Genomic DNA, 17,884 nt, shown 5'->3' with positions numbered 1-17,884 from the left:
AGATATTAACATTATAGGGTGGTTACAGGGTAGCTTTTATTACAATGGAAATACGCAGTGTTAGCGAATGATGACTTTTCTTTTTTGATGTGTTTTTTGTAATACATTTTTTACACTATATTAATTTTATTTGAACTATTATTTTTTTACATTTTTACATTATATTAAAAATGTCGTAAATATGACAGAAATAGATAAATATGCAAATGTGCAATTATGAGAATTTCATTGTACGTAATCAGGAAATGAAACGTATGCTTCCTAAAGGAGGCGCTATAAACCTCCAAAAATGCATCGATCATCAATAAACTGAAAGTATGCATATATGTATTTTTATGTAAATATGCTTTGAAAAAATTTAAATATTATAATAGGTCTTGATCAATTTGTGTAGCCACTGCTGGCTAGGCTATTTCAGAGTACAAAACAGCCACACACTAATAATTTGATTTCACTTTCACTTTCTAGACACTGGATTTATGCAGCTTTATTTATGTTGAAATATTACTATACCTTGTCATTTGAATCATCGGCACACAGAAAAATATATGTAAATTCTGTAGGCTGTACTGAAGTCAGCTTTTTATTTTAGTGTTAGAATTGACAACCCGAATTCTGAAAGTGTTAGGATTGGATTTTTTAACAAAATGAAAACTCGAATTTCAAATCAAATATTTTATTCGCAAGAGAACAAATGTTTACAATTTTATGCACAAAAATGAGAGCACTTCAGATTTGTTGTCTGCTAAAGTTGTCAAAATCGTCGGGACGGGGGCAGGTTTACCATGCTGTAGCATTTCCTCTTCTATTCAAAACAGTTTGAAGACATCTAGGCATTGAGGTTATGAGCTTCTGGGGTTTTGGTTTTGGAATTTGCTCCCATTCTTGGCTGATATTGGATTTCAGCTGCTGAAGAGTTTGTGGTCGTCTTTGATCTGTTTTGTGTTTTCTACAGGTGAAAGATCTGGACTGCAGGCAAGCCAGCTCAGACTCTTCGGTTATGAAGCCACGCTGGTCTAATAGCTGCAGCATGTGGTTCTGCATTACCCTGCTGAAGTACACAAGGCTTTCCATAAAATAGATTTCCATGGATTTCTCAACGGGACATTACTGGATAAATAAAGCATAAAATAAAATAAATAAATAAAAAGACCCCAGGCATCCAATAAAGGTCTTCGGCCTTGTCCCTTATGCAAAGAAATTTCTTCAGATTCTCTGAAAACTTTGATGATGGTATGCACTTTAGATGAGATTCGCAAAGCCTTTGAAATTAGATGTTGAGGAACACTGCTTTTAAAATATTCCACAAACTTTTTTGCATTTTATCACAGCCTCTACCCATCCTTAAGAGACTCTGCCTCGCTAAGACATCCCTTTTATAGCTAATAATATTACAGACCTGATGTTAATTAACTTAATTAGTTGTGAGATGTTCTCCCAGTGGAATATTTTCAAAATGTCTTGCTTTTTCAGCCCTTTGCTGCCACGTGCCAACTTTGTTGAGACCTGTAGCCGGCATCAAATTTGAAATGAGCTCATGTAGTGGATAAAGGTATAAAATTTCTCAATTAAAACATTTGTTATGTTCTCTCGGATTATTGGGAATAAAATATTGGCTCATGAGATTTGAAAGTCTTTTAATTTTCAATTTGAACTAATTTAAAAAACGTCCCAACATCCTGGAATTCAAATTAAGTAAAATATATACAATACTGTATATATCAGCACTCTGGACAGTTCCCGTTTGTCCTTATTTGGTCATGTTCCTGTCCTCGTTTAGTTACACCATTAGTTGATCCTTCACCCGCATTAGCTACCCTTTATTAGTTGTGTTCAGTTCTCAGTTTGTTGTTTGATTTACTTTGTCTATACGTGTGTCTACTCTTATGTTTGTGTTGGATTACCCCTGTTTTTCGCTCATCTCTCATTCTTAGATATACTATATTTCCAAAACTATTCACATACCCATCCAAATAATTGAATTCAGGTGTTCCAATAACTATGGCCACAGGTGTATAAAATGAAGCTCCTAGGCATGCAGACTGTTTTTACAAACATTTATGAAAGAATGGCTCGCTCTCAGTGAATTCCAGCGTGGATCTATGATAGGACGCCACCTGTGCAACAAATCCAGTCGTGAAATTTCCTTTCTACTAAATATTCCACAGTCAACTGTCAGCTGTATTATAACAAAGTAGAAGCAATTGCAATTACAGACCTCCAAACTTCTTGTGGCCTTCAGATGAGCTCAAGAACAGTGCGCTGAGAGCTTCATGGAATGGGTTTCCAAGGCCGAGCAGCTGCATCCAAGCCATACATCACCAAGTGCAATGCAAAGCGTCGGATGCAGTGGTGTAAAGCACGCCTCCACTGGACTCTAGAGCGGTGGGGATGCGTTGTCTGGAGTGATCTGCCATCTCATGGACGAGTCTGGGTCTGGCGGTTGCCAGGAGAATGGTTCTTGTCTGACTTCATTGTACAAAGTGTAAAGTTTGGTGGATGGGGGGGTTATAGTGTGGGGTTGTTTTTCAGGAGCTGGGCTTGGCCCCTTAGTTCCAGTGAAAAGAACTCTGAACGCTTCAGCATACCAAGACATTTTGGGCAATTCCATGCTCTTAATTTTGTGGGATGGCCCCTTCTTGTTCCAACATGACTGTGCACCAGTGCACAAAGCAAGGTTCATAAAGACATGGATGAGCGGGTTTGGTGTGGAAGAACTTGACTGGCCTGCGCAGAGTCCTGACCTCAACCCGATAGAACACCTTTGGGATGTCGGTGACCTCGCAAATGCACTTCTGGAGAAATGGTCAAAAATTCCCACAAACACACCTTGTGAAAAGCTTTCCCAGAAGCAGAATGGGATGTCGCTTAAGTTCAAATGCGTCTAAAGGCAGATAAGCAAATACTTCTGGCAATATAGTGTATGTATATGTGTGTATTAAAAAATTCTGATATATACTATCATATAGCTACCATCATAAATATATCAACAAATAGAGACCTGTAAATGCATTCAAGAGCCAGAATGAGTGCAGCCTATGGTGTTTTGGTAATTCATCACCATGTAGGAATGGCAAAGCCTGGTCTATAAAATGACAGTCCAAAAAAATCTTCATTTTATGGAATGGTTTAAGATGTTATTGTTATTCCGCGGAATGTGAATCAATTATATAGAACAAGTCTTCGACTGCTTATATAAAATGCAAATATGCCAATATGTCTTCCTCTATGTATAAAAGTTACTATATTTTTAGAACAATGGCCATTTAATTGCTAAAAAAGAAGAAACTATCAGTCAGATAACAGGTTTTTTAGAGGCTCTGAAACATGTTCCGGGAGTTAAATAATGCGCAAAGCAACAAATAACATTCAATATAGTTTCCCGAAAAGCATTCCAACTTTTTAGTTTTTTGGTTACTTTTCTGCCTGTATTGATTTTTGCCCTAATAACCATGAAGACATAATGACCCTGAGCTTATAGGTACAGCTGACAGAAAACGGCACACCGTGACTCCGAACCTCTATCCAGCTGATACCATAACTACCTGATTAGTTTTCATCCGTGGTCATTAATCTACCTGACAGTGCAATAACTCCTCAGACCAGCTCTCATACTTCTCTCGTCCATCATGGCGGATTTGAGTGTTTATGTGGTAAATTGTTGTTATTTTCCTCCGTTTTTTTGGTTAAAGATTAATGAGATAAAGACATAAAATGCTCTTGATGCAATTGAGTAAGTCGGTTCCATCAATGAAAGTGTCTCTCCTATGCTGTACTTCATTAGAGCCCATCCAGCACATTGCTCTACTCTCACCATCAAAGCTCTAACAGGTTGGAAGCGCATTTGCATTCACTCCTAATGAGCCTCTGACGGTTATGTGCAGACATAAGCCAGATACATAAAATCCCAATAATGCCCGATGCCACGGCAGGTAGGCTACGCCACAGACTGATGAAATATGGAAATGTGACTTGTTTGTTCAGTCAGGTCTGCAGTCGCAGCTGACATTTTCACACGTAAAGCCAGTGTAAGCTTATTAATCTCCTGAAAGATTCCATATGTGAAATCACAGAAGCGGTAGAGAGGAAAAAATCCCCTCTGAATTGAGCGAGACTGCTACGTAATGAAGGCAAAGCTAATAACTGCAAGGCAGAAGCGTCTCATTCACGGACGTTGACAACAAATTCACTTTTGGTCTCGCGTGCTTAAAAATTAGGTTCTTAATCAGCATCAGCGGTTTCTTGAAGAACCTTTAACAAACAGAACATTTTTTGTTCAGTTCAAATCGGTGCAGTTCAAGTTTATTTGTAGTGCTTTTCACAATATAGATTATTGCTAAGAAGCTTTACGGGAAATTCAATTGACTAACTTATATTTAGTATTAGCTTGTCGGTAACGGTGGATGTCCATATGGCAGGAATGTAAAGAAAAACCATGCAGTCAGTTAATGACATAATTAAGCAGATGGTGAACATTATTAACAGCAATGATGTGTTCGGTCATCACAGATCTTTATAAGGGTTTGATCCAGGCTGAAGCTTGTGTAATTTCCAGTTGCCTCAGGATGCCAATCTCGTGGCAGAAACAGAGAAGCAAATCAAGCGAAATTCAATAATTCGGATGACTGAAAATTTCATCTGATCTTGTTGAAATGTATAGTCAAATGTCATCAGTATAGCAATGCAGGTTCCATATTTGCTAATATTACCAGGTCAGCATTTATATCAAAAATAGCAGAGAGCCTAGAACAGATCCTAGTGGCACCCCGTACTTTACTGGCATTAGATTTCCTGTTTATACAGACAAAGTGATGATAATTGGATAGGCGTGATCTAAAGCAGTAGTAAAATAGTTTTGTAATCGATGAGTACGTCATGATCTACAGTGTCGTATGCAGAACTAAGATCAAGTAAAACTAGAAGTGAGATTCAGCTTTGGTCTGCCGCAAAAAGCAAATCAAGTGTAATTTTAAAGAATGCAGTTTCTGTTAATTAATCCTTAAACGGTATTATTCACAACAAAAACAACAACAACAAATAAATAAATAAAAAAGGGAGAAAAATTATTTCCAGCGTTATTTCTTTGCGCAGCAATCCCAAAATACCATGATCATCGAAATTTGCTTTTAAAAAGAAAAGAATTTTTTCTTCCCTTTCGAAACGTTTCCCTTTATCCTTGTTCAAAATGTCATTTAAATGTCTTATTTAAAAGCAATCACATTTTTTGTTATATCGATTACCCCTTAATAAAAAAATATAAATAAATAAAAAAATGGCATAATTTGACAAAGCGAGACAGAAAAAAGAAATTGTGGGAGGAGCTTCTGTCTTCCTTCCTTTCCTATGTTAACCGCATTGCAAACTTGACAACATCTTCATTAGACCTCATATCAAGTATGTAATTACCGAAGAAGCGAATAGCCTTTTGAAAGATCAATCTTGCCGCCGTAATTGTCTTGTCATCTGATTCAGATGGGAGGTCCGCGTGACAGGAGAGAGAAATTGCTTTGTCAGCTACACTTTGTCATTTTCTCATCTGGTAATAATAGAGTCACTCGAAGACATTAATGCACTTGTTCGCTTTCAGATTTTTTTAAGAAAGATTGAGGTTTCAGTTTTGCTGTGAAAGGCCTACCTGAAATTTGTAAACACGAACAGAAGATGGCGGTGTGTGACTGGTTTGTACGGCTGTTGGATTTCGCGGTACTTTTCCACACTGGAAGAGCTTTAAGGACGGTATGTACACACACACAAAATAAATTCCGTTTTTAAAATAAACGTAAAATATTACTCTTTAAACATCAGTAATTGTCCTAAAACCCTAAAAAACAACACACTTTTGTATTCCTATTTAAAGCTTTTATCCGTCTGAACTGCAGTAATCCAATTTCAAGCACAGTGAAATTGACTTTACAGGTTACATGACCTTTATTTGGCTGGGATACAGCTTTTAAACTTATATTCTGTCTGACGGCGAGGTGTTAAGAGACTCGCATTGAGTTTGTACAGTCGCCTACAGCAGGGTTTAACACAAAAATGCAGCCCCAGCACTGGCAATATCACATGAGCCCTGGATTTCAAAAGTCAGCTGCTTAAAAGATCTCTCCCTTTTTTTTTTTTTTTTTTTTTTGGCACAGAGAGAGACTTTCTCCTGTTCTCTGGGGTTACATCTGCTGTTTAGTGCTGTTTACTGAAATTTTAAATCATGATATTGGGCTAAATTTGGATGGTTAGCGTAGACCAGTCAGTCTGTGCTGATAAAATACACCATTATGGGAACTAAAGAATCCACTGATGGCCATGAGACAAAAATAAATAAACACACTGTGAACATCATATTACAAATATTATACTGTGACATGTTTACCAGCGCCTTACTGATTCTTGTGAATTAAATTTTTAGATATTCTGTGTATGCACTGTAAAATATTATGGCATTTTTAATACATATATTATTTTAAATAAAAAAATAATTTAAACAAATGTACAGTTAATACGAACGTTTTTCTGCTGACGTGCCCCCAACTGGGAAGAAGTCTGGGCTTAAAGAAAGTTTTCCAATCACAACTACGACTTTGTGGTGCAGATCACGTGCATTTAAGTAATAAATACAATCTTTCTGACGCTTGAACCATAAGAGCAAAGATGTATGCGGATTGCATATTTACAAAAGGCTGCCTCAGCCAAGCAACTGCCACCGAGACATTGAAATAAATGGGAGATGAATCGTAAGTGACACCTTTCTTCTTGTACGCTGTTCGACCTCCTTTGTCTCAAACTCTTATTTTCTGTTGGGAACTGTCAGCTCAGTAACAGTATTAGCATTTGTGCATTTTTCCATTTCACTGCACTATTGCTTTTCTCTGCAAACCAGTGGAAGGCTGACCAGCGGTCACGTTTGACCGATGCGTTCACGTCTTGTGTCTTTTTGAGGGTGTTGCGCATGACGTTCCACGGCTGTTTTTAAATGCAAAAATGAGTTCTGTGTGAACGGCTTCTTATGTGCATTTCAGCGTGATGTAGGTAGAGGAAAATAGTTCACAGACTTTCAATTGCACAAATGACAGCTATATAAAAGATTCACTCATTTTAAATGATTCAGTAATGAAATCTTTAAGCATATATATATATATATTCTATTTTGCCAGAAGTAAGATTAACTGGAGTAGAAGTGGAACCAACGATTTGCGTAAATCTATTTCTCATACTTTTCTCCTGAGAAAAAGATTCACTTTTATAGTTAGAAGATCAATATTGTCTCACACTGTGCTCAGCTTTGCCAAGAGACTGAGACTGCTATCAAAGGCTGCTACGTTTCTCATAAGATTCCTCTGATGCTTAATCAGCGCAGCTTAATATAGTCTTACTGTATGTCAACAATCGTCTCATTCCAGTCTATTTTTATTTCTCCAAAGGCATTTTAGCAGAAGCATCTCAGACAACGTCGATACTTTAAAGGAACATAATTGGGATTGTATTAATTCTCCTGAGCTACATAAAAGTCGAAGAAACAGTTTCCTCCGCGCATGGTTCGAAATTAGTCAGAGCCGAAGATCCCCAGGAAGAGAACTGTGAGGTTGTCCGTACAACATGTATTCCTTTCACAGTAATGCTGTTTGATGAAAACATAATCAATTTCCAGATATTTTCAGATGCTTTAGTGTTTTGCAAACATACGCATTTTTGCACATATTTTCTTTTGCCTTTTTTACTGTCGTTAGCCTCAACAGAACATTTATTCAGTTGCGCAAACTTTTTAGCAACCTGCGTATGCAAGACGGATCTGTGTCGCTTTGACTGTCTCCGTGCTGAGTATGAAAAATGCAATTTAATTAAGCTCTCTGTCACCCTTGCTTTGCTGTGTATAATGTCTCGAGTATTTTTAGGTTTATGCGATCCGTATATGCCTGTGATGTTCACGCAAGGTAACCATAAATATAAGCAACTCTCTGGGGTCTCATTTTTAAATGTACTGTTGTGTATGTCATTAAATGACTTGGGTCTTGGCATGCATATAATTCCCCCTTAATAGTGTTTGGTTGTGTATATTTCTCTAGTAGGATAACAGCAGACGTGCAGGCGCGTGTTCATCAGTGACTCTGCAGCAATAATTTGCCATTTTCTTCTTCCGCTGTCTAACTTTATCTTCATCATGCTCCAGAAAGGGTAAAAGGACGTGGGAAACATCCACAAAGAAAAATGGAGCAGCTTATGTTTGCAAAATTCATTTAAATCAAAGCCTGATCCAAGAGCTGTGAGACTTTCTGCTGCTTTTAAAGTTTTTTTGGTATACTGTGGTACACAATGGTCTTGACTTATTTGTATTCGCCATTGTGGAAATAGCAACATAACCAAATATCTTATATAGAAGATAGATTAACATTATCGTTTATCTTAATCAGTATAGGTACAGTATCATTTATTCTCTTATCTACCACTCATTAACTAACCATATGCGGTTAATTAATCCAGTGCGAATTACAATATAATGATCGCACCGGCAGACTTCTTGGAGTAACCTAAGGTTAAATGAGTGCAAAGGGCACCTTGGTGATGGGGAAGGATTGTGATCTCATTAACTTCAGTCCTGGGTTCACACCAATTTGGGGCTGAACTTATAACCTCTTTGTTAAGAGCCAGCACCCAGAACAATTAGCATACCAACGCTATTAGACTAATGTCACTCTATCGTGTAGCACTTTTCTCCTTTCAGAAGTATCAGTCACAGTCAGCAGACAGGTCTGGGACTTTTTCGTTTCTATCACTGTTCTTGACTGGTTGGTTGATTTCAGACAGACTGTATTTTTCTGAAGGTAACAGTAATCTTTCAAAGCGAACCATTCATTTAAATGAGCGTAAAACACTGATTCATTTGTCATTAAAACCAGCTGTTATGAATGAATCGTTGAATCGCTCATTTAACTGACTTTTTCATTCATGACTGAAACAAGCTACAAGCTAAGTTTGAGCCACTGAATCGTTCACTCGACTGATTAGTTCAAAATCAATTCATCAGTAAAACAAACTACTGTTTTTACCACTAAATCTTTCACTCAGCTAATTGGTTCAAAAATATTGATTTCGTAATGAATGAAACAAATTTATGAATGAGTCATTGAATCACTCGCTCAACCAATGAGTTCATAACTCGGATCCATTTGTCAAAAACAAAACAAACTGATATTTTTTACTTTATTACTTAGCTATCGTTTTTTTATGAGTAAGCCATTGAATCCCTCACAGAACTCTGTATTTATCAAGTTGGTCTCACAAAAATATGTTCTTCTATGCATTTTTCTCCCTTTACGAAATATCCGTGGGACTGTTGCTAAAAGTTAATGCTCTATCAGGTTGGAAATACGGCCTACACCAAACTCCGTAAACTACAGAATAAATTTACCATCTATGAAAACACAAAGATATGAAGCTGGATATGTGTGATGCTAACATTCAAAACATTCAGTTTTCAAATATCCCAGCATATTAATATTGCTTTGAAGTCATAACATGATATTCTAAGTAATGTCAGAACTATTTTATGTACCGGCAATATTTTGTCTAAAATGTAAATTACTTAGTGCTAACTTCTTGTTTAGTGAATTTTTGTATAAAAACTCCATAGTGCAGGTGATCATAGCTTTTCTGATATTAAGAGCATGATTGCGAGTTTGAGATTAATATTTAATATATACTTATTAACACCCACAAATGGCTGTACAGAACACATTAAGTAAAAATGGCGGTAATGTATGGATTTTGTAATCAGTCATTTGTTAATTAATTACATCTAAAAGTAGCTAATACTGATTGTTTCACAGGCAACACAAAAAAATGGAATAGAGAGATTGTTGCGGATGTCTAGTTTACTTGCTAAAACAAAACTCTGAATATTTTAGAGATTTGATACCTCTGGCAAACAAAGTTCAGTCACAGTGTTTGCCAATTAGTGTATGTGAGCAACAGAAGAGGTGTGACAATTAACACTGTGACATGTGATGAACAGAGGGAAGGAAAAGAGGTAAAAAGGTGATGCTAAAATTGTAAGCACATCAGTTACTAAACAAACTTAGTTTGAACGTTCTGAAAAAATTAAGTGAAAAAATGCATGAACAACGCACACCACGCGTTTGACGTATTGCACAGAATTACGTACATGCCCAATGCTTTCAGATACCTTCAAATGGATATCATCAGCTGTTTTGTGAAACTCATCCAAATCTCAAACTGTCACTGTCAGCTTCATGGGGTTGGGGAATTTGCGTCAGGGCTGCCATTGGGCAAATTGCTTATATTCAAATCCAAAGAACAAAATCACATTGCCCAGTATGGTGTGATGTGTCATCTTTTCTCCACCATGAAGGGTTTATGTCTGAGGACAGCTAAGGAATGCTGTCGGTTCACATCTGTTGCCAACCCCTAAACCTTCTGGGGGATCCACAATGGCACATGCAGCATTCTCACAGGAATAATTTGGTTCAAAGATTGCTGTACATTGCAGATGAATATTTAGGGATATATAATGTAAACAGTGTTCCTTTGTGAGTTTTCGTATATTGTAGGATGGGCATGAATAGCGTTTTTCTTCTAAAAAGGTCAATATTGCACTGCTTAAAATATAAAACTGCAAATTCTTGTCATGATGTCTTTTTTTAATGAATAATTCATAAAACAACTGTAAAAAAAATCTGTAATTTCATTCATGTATGCACATTTCAACCTTGGTGCGCCACATCATATTCAGTGTTATTTATAACCATATATCTTGCCATTACTCATTTGAACCAAGTAAGAGAAAAGTCGTGTTTTAAAATTACTTCAAAAATACTTCAAAAGTCTACTTAAAAACCCCAATCAAATTATATATTAGGTCATTTGAATGGTGATGACATTAAGACAAGGTGAAATTATAAGTCACAATTGTGAAAAAAAGAAATGTTGAATTATGAAAAAAATCATAACATGAACATTATGTCATGAACATGACAAATTATATACAAAATTAATAATTATGACAAGTGTCAACTGTAAAAACAAAATGGCAAAAACAACAGAAAACATTTTCCCCTACTCAACAAAACCAGTCTGAAAAATATGTCATATTTCAAATGATTCACAGATTGTTCCCACAATTTTTTGTGCACTCAGTCAGTGCTACATTCAGAGCTGTCGAGAAAGAGTCAGAATGATGATACAGAAAAAGAGCAGCGCGAAGCATTTTTCTGAGATTCATGAACCCGCAAACTCATGGCATGTTTGTTTTATAGGTTTTTAAGATCTCGGTCTATTTACTGACTCATATGACAGCGTGCAATTAACATTTGTTCAAAATCACTTCATTATTGTTCCTCATTTGAAAGGAGTCGCACAGAATGATGACACACGAGTGACGACAGTCATTTTTTTTTCAGTTATGTCCGAAATAAATTGAATCGTGAACTGTTATTGTGATGCATATTTTAGGTCTGTGAGATTTAAGTCTATATACTGACTCATATGTCAGCATGTATTTAACATTTGTTCAAAATGCTTGATTTGTGTCTCACATATAAAAGGAGTTAAAAAAAAGATGAAATACAGGAAAGGTGTCATTTGGAATTATTTAGTTTTTCTTTCTTTCTGCAGTACCACTTTAAAGGAACAGTTCACTCAGAAATGAAAATTCTGCCAACATTTACTCACACTCAAGTAGTTCCAAATCTTAAGAAAGTCTCTAACCCGGCAGTTTTGGGTCACCCTTGACTTCCAAAATAGGAAAAAAAAGAAAAAACCATGGATGTCAATGGTGACCCAAAATAGCCTGGTTACAGTTGTCTTTTTTTAAAATATCTTACTTTGCAAAGAAATTCATATAGATTCGATGGTGTGTAAATGATGCAGAATTAAAATTTTTGCGCGAACTGTTCCTTTAAGGTAAAAACATGCATTGCATTAAGGTTCCTCAATTAAGAGATTGTTCTGTGAGGGTGCTTGGCTCTGCTGTACGAAGTCCTTCGTTGCAGGTCCTCAAGGTCTCCTGCACGCTCTATCCTCAATCAGTCTTTTGTTATAAGCCACTTTTTTGGTTCTGTGTAAATGAAGCAGACAGTTTCACTGACATTTGCACTTTTCCTCTACTGTTCCAGCTCAACCTACATAATCAGCATCCCGACGCTCCACCCCCAGAACCGGCTGTCGATCATGTCAGACAGATAGATAAAACAAGAGAGAATAAAGGAGAAGTGGATGAAGGTAGAGAGGAAGTGCTAGGGAGAGACAGAGAGTTTTCATGCTGAGATGGGCAGCGATTTTCTCATCAGCCTTTTTCGAGTTTCTACAGTTGATTTAGAATTCAGTCATCAGAACCTGAGCATACTTTTAATTAACCTGCTTAATGAAACAACTCTCATTCCTCTCCTGTGGTTACAGGGGTTATATGAGAAATCTAATCTTACTTGATCTTTTGAGATAAAAGAACTTGACACCCTATGAAAACATATTGTAACTTTCAGAGCTCAAAGTGTCCTCCTCGGCTCCCTCAGAAAGTTAATTGAAAGACTAAGTGCAAATAGGGATATATGCTTACAATAAGTAAAAATAACACATTTTCTTAGCAACAGATGCTATTTTCATCTAAGTGGCAATGATATTTAAACAAAGCAAATAACGATCCTTTTTACAATATGTAAAAACAGTAGCAATTTCTTTGCAATAAATGGAGTTGGATGCAAATTGTACTTGTACAGTCTACCAAGAGCAAATCACTGCCCGTTTTAAGACACTTTTGGGGTGTTAAAATGGTGCGCACACCAATAATTTGACGTTATGTCGATATTTTTATTTACTTTTCATATAAATATTATTCTCGTTGCTTCATGCCATTACAGTTGGACCAATGTTGGCAGATGGACTATGCTGACGATGTCTTTCATACTTTTCTTCACCTTGACAGGGTTTATTACTTGGGAGTCAATGGGACAGTCACAAGCCTGGTTTTCATCCACTTTATCTTACATTTTAAATGGGTTTGGAGCAACATGGAGGTAATGATTAATGACACAATTTTCATTTTGGGATGGAGTAACCCTTTAATTTCACTAATGCTGTACTTCCAGTCTGATCTTAACAGTTTGAGTGGCATACCTCAGCACAGATTGATTTGGGATCTTCTAATAATGACAACAAACTTTAAAAAAAAACATTAAAAATCAGCAATCGTAGAAAACATTAATAAATAAAATATTATCTACATGTTACTTGCAAAAATATTTATTTAGTGAGGCTACACAACTAATTTACAATTTATGTCAATGGAAAAAGATAGCCTTTTGGAGCTAATGGTTACAAACTAAAAGTCAGCTCTAATGGGTTAAACAGTAGAAAATAAAAGTTGTAGCTTATAAAAACCTAAAAGATGAAACTTTTGACTTTGTGACACAATTAGTTTTACCCAAAACCAATCTTTAAAAGAGATTTTTTAGAAAAAAATTACACCTCTGTAAACTTCAGTTGGCTGTAATTAGATCTTATGAAAGCATATGAAATTTACATTTATAATTAAATGAAAAAGTATTTGACCTTTGCTGGAACATAGATCCATACTACCTAAAAAGAAACATTACTCAATACTTCATTTCACTTCAGTCATGTACTGATACAGAAAAGCACCCTGGCAAACTCAGCGATGACAACACAACCCAGAAACGCAGCAGCTTGAAATTCTTTGAATTGCAACATTCATCAGATTCGCATTTAAGTTCAAGTTCTTTTGTATTGGCGATACCCCATTTTCTTTCTGTCATTCCTCACAGTAAAGATTCAGTCATCAACACTCAGCTTACATGATGAAATAAAGGTATGCTCCCATGTGTAACAGGCACAACATGAAAAGATCAAAGCGGTGTCTCCAGGGCTCATATGCGGAGGTGCAGAAGCATTTGGCTGGAACACAATTATCACAAAGGACAACTGACAGCCTCACTGTTGTGTGCTTAAGGAACGCTACAAACAAAAAAAAAGCCATTGTATTTGGGCATTGTGTTCAACTTGTTCATTTTGAAAATGCCATTTCAAGAATGAAAGAGGGAGTGAGATTGTCTTTAACTTTGAGACTGGAAAACTAGGTGCAATGCTCATTTTCACCTTGAAAGTTTCTCTGCTGTAAAACATAGTCAGGGTTGCAGAATATTTAATTTTTTTGGCAGGAATGATAACAGGGCAGTGCATTCAGTGGATTGTAATACAAACATGTCAATTATTCAGCTGAAAAAATGTCTCTCAGAAAGAAAGTAGGAAAAAAATTCTGATATACAACTGACGTACAAATGTTCATCTGGTAAAATTCTTACAAACGAACATCTCAATTTGTCCTAAAATCAGTTATATATATGACATGTCTAAGGCATAAAAGCATCGCCACATGACCTTGATCAAGCGAGGCGGAATTCCCCCGGGAATAAAACCCGTTGTTCTTAATCTATACGGGTCTCTACAGTAGGACAAAAGGGATGAACAATGAACGCAGCTGCCATCAAACCCAGCAGTTTCTGAAACTAATTGACAGTGAGTTACCAGCCTTCTTTGACTGTCATGTCTGCAGTGAGGATTGACTCGATGCAAGCAGGGGACATTGTGGTGGAATCCCACACCACGCCAAGATAAGTGCTTCTCTGTCATGGAGAAAGCACACTTTTCTTGGAGTTAAGTGTCAAAGGGGTCATACAATGCGATTTCAAGTTCGCTTTCCCTGAAGATGCAAAGTCTAAAATGTCAAACCCAAACCCATTTAAACACACCCCCACATGTCCACCTCACTCAAGATTTGCATAACACCACACAAATGTTTACTTAAAGAAAGCAGGCAGAACTATTATTCGCGCTGCAGTGCTGTTGCTGGCGCCATGTTCCGGAGACGCTGTTTTTCGTTGAAAATGGAAACTACTTAGATTGGGCTTCCAAAAGGAGACAAAGGTAGAAATCAGTGGTTAAGTAGTACTTACAACACTGTTCCAGAACAGTTCAACACCAATATTAGAGTGTGTTTGGCACATTTACAGAGGTCTTTACGGAGAGTAGCCTATGGTGGCTCTTCAATCTGCACAAAGGCTGTTTCTATAAAGTGTGGCAGTTTCAACTTGTTACTTACTATTCAAATGCAAGTTTTTAGCAGTGTAGATTAGTGTTTGTTGTTTGTCATTTATCTGATCACAAATGCCGACATGGCTTTATGCTTACGAGGCGCAGCACAGCATGATGTAACACATAAAAAAAACAACTTAGTCATTATGATCAGTCCCCACCAGATGCAACAAATGCCTCGTTTACAATGGCTTGTATTGTTTGTGTATCATCAAACTGTGACAAAGCATCGTGTTATGGTAGAAGGTGTAACATTTACGTAACAGACTTGAGATGTTTGGTGGATCAAAACACACTGGATAACTGGCCAGTCAGAGCACACCTCGCTTTTTAAGAACCATGAGCTTTGTACAAATCAACCCGTTTCAGAAGGCACGGAGACACAATGATGTACAGTGTGTGTAAAATAAAGTGTTTTTTGAACCTTAAACCGCATAAACACATTGCATTACACCAAATGCACAAAATAATGTTCTTTTTAGCAACTTTATATGAACCCTTTAACCTCAACTCTTTTGTGTGAGAGAGAACAACATCTTGACCCCGAACCGCCATCTGCAATCAGCTACCAAAAAATCATTGATGTGGTTGAGTATGCAGATGCTCTGAAGTCACTGAGAAGCCAGAGCAGCATCCACACACTTTGTGAAAGTGCGGGGTAAGAGTGCAAGGCCAGAAAGAAGGACAAGGAATTGGTAAGATCGGCCCCCAAAGCAAACTCTGGAACTTTTATGGGAAAGGATGTGGAAGTATGCGTGTTGAGACTGATTGTGACAAACCAGTCCTCTGACCTGATTTGAGACACGATCAGTTCGATAGTAAGCATCTTGAACAGAAAACGCTTGAAAGCACGGTTCAGTAGACACAAGTCTATGATTGGACGCAATCCCCCATCCTTCTTCAGAATGATGAAGTAACGGCTGTAGAACCCTGACTCTCTCTAGAGAGGAGGAACATGTTTTATGATCTCCTTTCTCAAGAAAATGTTTACTTTCTGTTCCAATACCAGAGCTTGCTCGGGGCCCACTAGTTCAGAAATGACCCCAACAAGTTAGATGAGTTGGACTGAATTATGTATCTTCTCCCTATGATCTCCCGGGCCCATTGTGAAAAATGTATGCTACTATTTTACAGTTTATGTCATTCATTTTTTACATCACAATTATTATTATTACTGCTTATTTTTTATGCTTTATGGTATTGGAAAGTGGAGGGGAAAATTTGCTTTATTGAATTTGTTTATAGGAGATACACCCTGGAAGGTTTCACTTATCTTAGATCTCTCACAATTCTGTGATAATTGAAAGCGGGAAAAAGAGACAAATGTTCTTCAAGCAAGTGAGGGTCTGTTTTGGTGATGGCATGGGAGGACTTTTAGATGCATGTCGTGAGAGAAGCACATGCCAGGGATAGCAAACAGCTCTGCCACAGTGGGGTTTCTCTCTGGATACATGCCTGCAGGGATGGTTGAGCTTTTAATATCAAGTTGGCTGAGGAAGCGTGTCATTCCCTCAGAGACAATCTAAAAGCTCTGTCTAAAATCAGGGGAGGCTGAGCAGATGATTCAGATGGAGGGGGTGTGATTCAGTGTGTTTGTGTGAGTTTCAATCCAAGCAACTGGGAAGGATGTGTGTTCTTATGTAGATGTGAAGAAGCCCTTTCTGGTTGCGCCTTCAGCAAATTTAGACTACTTTAACTGCATTTAAAAAAATGCTACAGTATATTATTTGCAATGTCATGTTTTATTATGCAACAAATATTTAATCACACTCTAAAAAATGCTGGGTTAAATATAGGTAGAACCAGCAATTGGGTTGTTTTAAATATTTAACTCAACCTTCTGGATAATAAAGCTGTGTCAAAATAACCCAATCACTTGTTCTTCACCATTGTTAAAAAAATTGGTCAGTAATATCTTTTGTTGTTAATAATTAAATTAATGCTTTATTTGAGCAATGATGCATTAAACTAATCAAAACTGGTAGTGAAAGTTTAATAAAGTTAGACAAAAAGTCCAGACAAATTAAAATTTGCTAATAAAATAAAGGCATGTTTTATTTTTAAAATCTCTCTTTCTATATATATATAGCAAAGTTAATTTGAACATCTTCATTTCTATGTTTTTATAGTTGTTACTTGTGTCCAAGCAGAGTAATCTGTAGTTACACTGTTAGGACCTGTGTGAACTCGAGAAGAACTGAAATCTTCTAAAAATCACCTTGAAGCCAGTAGTGATCGCTAAACGCACAATGGTTTCCAACGTGTGGTTAAATACACAGGCAGCCGGGTCAGCATGTTTTTAGCACGGGTCAGATTAGACTGACAAACTGTAAAATCCTTCAGGGAACCGGCCATGGTTTATTTTGCATGGAAAGCTAAGAGATTAGTGTCAAGAGGAACGCTCTTCACCCTCACGATGGGACGGCTTTGCATATTTCCTCGTCATCCCTTCAGGGTCAGTTCCATATGACCAGCCATACTCATTCCAATCCAGCGAACAGCACTCTAGCATCCCACAGACTCATTACATTACATTTTCAGGGGCTTTACTATATCCACCCCGCACATTTGGCGATGGTCCATTCTAACAGAGCCCTTTATCTGGAAAGCCCAAAGACTTGTGAAGTAAAGAGCTTTAATGCACCAACTGCTGTCATCCTGAGAGTAGTGAAAGATAAGAATGCGTATGAAAATGGCAGGCATGACGACATAGGAATTGATACTGGTCATCAATTCGCACAATGCATCCAAAATCCAATGAAAAAAATCC

The sequence above is a fragment of the Puntigrus tetrazona genome, chromosome 17 (genome assembly GCF_018831695.1).
Source record: "Puntigrus tetrazona isolate hp1 chromosome 17, ASM1883169v1, whole genome shotgun sequence".
Classification (NCBI taxonomy): domain Eukaryota; kingdom Metazoa; phylum Chordata; class Actinopteri; order Cypriniformes; family Cyprinidae; genus Puntigrus; species Puntigrus tetrazona.
The sequence above is the reverse complement of the archived record's forward strand: the minus strand, read 5'-3'. Positions refer to the sequence as shown.